A 4520-nucleotide genomic window follows, 5' to 3' on the forward strand; every position below is an offset into this window, starting at 1 on the left:
CACCTGAAAATTTTATGTTCAATTTGACGAATACATGTAAGGTGATAATCAAAAATTTTTTTATTTTCCCTTTTGAAAGTCCAATACGAAGGAGTGTGTATTTAAGGCAAACACCATAGTGCGGGTATTACTGTCTATGACAGCGTCAGTTGGACTTATAACATTTAGGTAATTTACGATAAGTTTTAAAATTTTGACATATTCGACTGATTAGGGTTAGTTTTGCCCCCAAATTTGAAATTTAGGGTTACCTTGCTTTAGATTGGCTATTGGGTTATTTTTTTCCATCAGAGATTGGGGTTAGTCCTCGCACATTATTCGACTATTGGGGTTAGTTAACCCCCCGGGATATTTGTTTTTTAAAACATCTTAGCCCGTCCCATCCGAGAGATAAGGGTTAGTGATTGTTATTTCAGAAAAAAAAATTTCATTTTTTTTAATTTTTTTAAGATAAAATCTATCTTCTATGGCATTTTGTTCGTTTGATAAACTTTAAAGGGAAAAAGGCAATTCCAAAAGAAAGACACTGTGTAAGCTGCGCCGCACACGATTCGTTCAGAATTTTCTTTGTAATTTTTTTCCATAAAAAAAAATTTTTTTTTCAGAAAACGAGGTTAAAAAACTTCGTTCTAAATGGGTTTTAAAACAAACTTTTAACCCGAATCATTTTGGGTAAAAAGGCCAAAAAACCTCGTATTTAATTTTTTTTATCGCTACGCGATCTCATATATACGAAGTCGCCTTCGGGACACAAATTTTTTAGGCTTTTTTCGGGGACTAAAAAAAACTTTTCCCATGTTCTTTTGCCCTGTTTATAACCTTTGCTTTCTAAAAGGGGCCCCTTGGGGAAGGGGAATGGGCGGGGCTACTACTACTGCAGTAACGCCTTTACGAACGATCCCGGGTCACAGTTGCATAGAGAAGGTCAACACAAGCGTGGCGGAATACACAAACAGCTGTATCACGGATATCAAGGTATCCCTACAACCAAATCCGTGGCTCTGTTTCTCACAGATTCAGAATAATCATATATATATACAAAAAATAGAATTGATCATGCTCAAGTGCATACACGACCATTGATTTTAGACTTAGATTTTCTCTTAAGTAAAATTATCGGTTTAACTTAGCATGCCTTGAGCCAAGTCATGTCATGTTGATCCAACAGCAGCTTATTTTAAATGAGAGATAAACTACGCAAATTGATACTGCACTTCGTTTTCTTCATTTTTCTTCTGAACACTTTAACAGCTCCAAGGCGACACTGATTTCTTGAAGGCCACGTTAATACTTTTAAAAAGAAGTGCATAACGACAGCGTCACGTGATGAAAAGTTTCCAGCAGACGAATACGACATCCAATGGCGTCAGTGTCTTAGACACTCTTTCCAGTTTGACATGTCCAAACAACTGCTCAGGGCACGGGACATGTGCTAACGGTGAGTACAATGAAACCAAAGCAATCTAACATCATTGATACCAAACTATGCAAAAAAGGAACTTTAGCGTACCCAGTAACATTCTCCGGCCTATATGGTATGATGTCTGATGCCCAGTCTATTTAATCAAATTGCTCTCATAATAAGATATTGTTTTAGAGACCTGCAGCTGCGAATGCCAGTATATTGGCGAGGATTGCTACACGGCCTGACACCCCCCGCAGAAATCAGCGCCCCCAGTCACGGGCTGTGTGACACGAGATACCGACCTTGTCTGACCCAAACATCGTGGTGATTTCAAAGCACCCTATGCTCTGGCTCAACATTTTAAAGTAAGAGTTTTTTTTATCCCATAGTAATTTATTATAAACATAAACAACTACAAGACATATGATTTTTTTCGAAGTACATTGTCAAAGAATTCTGCACAGAACAAAAAATAATGCAATGAGTAATACTGTAGATCACTTAATTTTTGAAAACCTTTTTCGCGATATAGTCATTGACTCTTTATTAGCGAAACAAAATTTTCACGAATTATGGTCAGTACTCTATATAATCTTAAGAAATTCTATTATACGCGAGAATCAAATTTTGCGTGCATACCGTCTCGCGTAATTACGCTAAAATATGTACGTTCATTTCAATATTTCCACTTACCTGCCTCCCTTTTGAAATTTCCCCTTTTTCCCAACAATGCGTCGAATTTTTTTTAAAACTAGGTTTTTCCATTTACCCCCCTTTTAATTAAAACTTTAGTTTTTTTTCCCCCCATTTTGGGACATGGGTTTTTCCCCATACAGTAAAATAAAGTTTAATTGGGTTTTTGGAAGCGTTTATCCCGTTGTAATTATGGGAAAGATTTAAAGACTGTTCTAAATGTTGGGGAAATGAAATTAGATGATCACTTTTTTTGTTATAAACATCGTCTCTGAAAAGGGTTTCCATGTGACACTTGTAAAACCTGGTCAAAGGAACGGCGGGATAAAAAAAGAAGATATCAAAAAAAGTTACAAAAAAAAAAGAACAGAAGGGTGCTAGTCCGTCTGTGGGAAAAGGCAGGGCATCCCGTAGTGTTGTGGAGGCGGCAGTCCAAGTAAACGACAATGCCTTACGAATGCCAACTACAGACCCATTTGGGGATTTATCCCAATTTTAAGAAAAGAAACGGCGGTAAATTTTATTTAAACTAAGAATGTTAATAAAATTTTAATATCAATATAACATTGGCTTGGACAAACGAGGAAAGGTTACCAGAGGAAATGAACCACCAATTCCAAAAAACCTTTAGAAAACCTCTTTTGAAATTTTAAAGGCTTAATGAAAAATGTCAGCCTTTGGCCCCAGTTTTAGAGGGTTTTGTCTTTTAATGCACGAGATAATGATTTTGAATAAGATTCTAATGCATCATTTGGTGGTTTGGTAAAAATTCAGATGCCCCTGGGGTTTTTTGGTGCACCAGACTTCTGATGCTACAGGGGAACGGTTTTGTTTAAAGATGGCAAAAGTGCTCAATATTGATCTTAGTTAAGCTGAGGATCCATTAGAAAATGAAAGAAAATTTTTATTTCTTCGCGATTGAAGGGAGACAAGATGCAAGAAAAAGTTCTCCTTAAAATGCCTATTGAAGGAACACTATTGATATGATTAAGACGGTTAGAAAAAGGGTTTTTGGGGCATTTAAAAATAGGTCAGTACTGGCGGGTGATAAAGCATTTATGGTTTAAAAAAGGGATACTTTGACGCCTTTTGAATCCCCCAAAGTTGGATGACAACATTGGGGGGGTTAGTAGTGGGCCCAGAAGGGTTTTTGGAAAATAAGTGAATTTTTCTTTTTTTCATAAGGAGTTAAATAATGACTTTCGGCAATTACAATTAGCAAGAGCCTTATTCAGAGCCTTTTCAATGGGCCAGATAGCAGCTTTTTTAATAGGTAATGTGAGGATGATGAGTGGAAGGACGTAAACCCTCATCAACTGTTTCGGGCATGGCTATTTGAAGAAGAGTGATGGCAAATTCAGTCTTGGGAAGAAAATTTTTCTTAAAATTAATTTTATAAGCAAGGCAAGGAGAAGAAATTGCTAAAATACCCATTTTTGGCAACCAGTTGTTTAATGGACATACTTTGATTCTCCCCAAACTTCGCAGAAATTGAATGCTGAAAACCCAAAATGTTTACAACGCATCAAAGGGTTATAAAAGAACAAAAGAGAAAAATGGAAATTACCAGTTACAGAAAGAGGAAAGCAGATGTAAATGAGCCTTCTCATTCTGCAAAAGTCCCAAGTCTAATGAGACTAATGCCTTAAGTTCTGATCACAGCAAGGACAATTTTGTTCAGGACAAGGGAACGGGAAAAATTCTTTTTCCAGGGAATGAAAAAGGGTTTCCAACTCCAAGGAAGTAAATCTCATAAACAGCCAGTCTGAAAATTTGTTTCCCCAGGGGGGGCAGGTTGTTAGAATTCCACAGGAAGTGGACCGTAATCACGCAGGATCAGTGGGTAATAAAACCCAAAGGGAAGGGTTAAAATTGGAAAATGATTCAACCCAATGTAAATATCGGGAAACATGTTACCAAGATATGGTATTCAGAATCAGTTTTTTTAAGGAAATAAACGTTGTAAAAAAAATGATAGAACCTGTCCTGCGGGGCAAGAAAACAAAGGGGTTTTACAGCCCCTTTTTTGTGGTCCCAAAAGAAACAAGGAGGGCTTGGAAAATTTTAAATTAAAACCTCTAAATAGAAATTCCCACATTTCAAAAGGGAAATTTGTGTTCCAAAAAAGCAATAAAAAAAGGGGATTTGAAATCTACTAATTTGACAGATGCCTATTTCCAATTCCAATTCACACAGATTTCCAAAAATTTTTAAAGTTCAATTTTGGCCGATTACCATTTCGAGAAATGCCTTTTGGATTGTTCTGTAAGGGTCTTCACAAAAAAGGGCAGTTCAGCAACCTAAAAAATTATAATCCAAATATTCATGCCCTGACATTGGTTATGATCAATCCAGACAAGAAACTCTTCTTCAACAGAGAACTTTTTTAACATTTGGTTCAAGGGGAATTTTTATGAATTAA

This window comes from Saccostrea cucullata, unplaced genomic scaffold, assembly GCF_032062105.1.
Source record: "Saccostrea cucullata isolate Sc308-1 unplaced genomic scaffold, CSIRO_AGI_Scuc_v1 ctg4794, whole genome shotgun sequence".
Classification (NCBI taxonomy): Eukaryota; Metazoa; Mollusca; class Bivalvia; order Ostreida; family Ostreidae; genus Saccostrea; species Saccostrea cuccullata.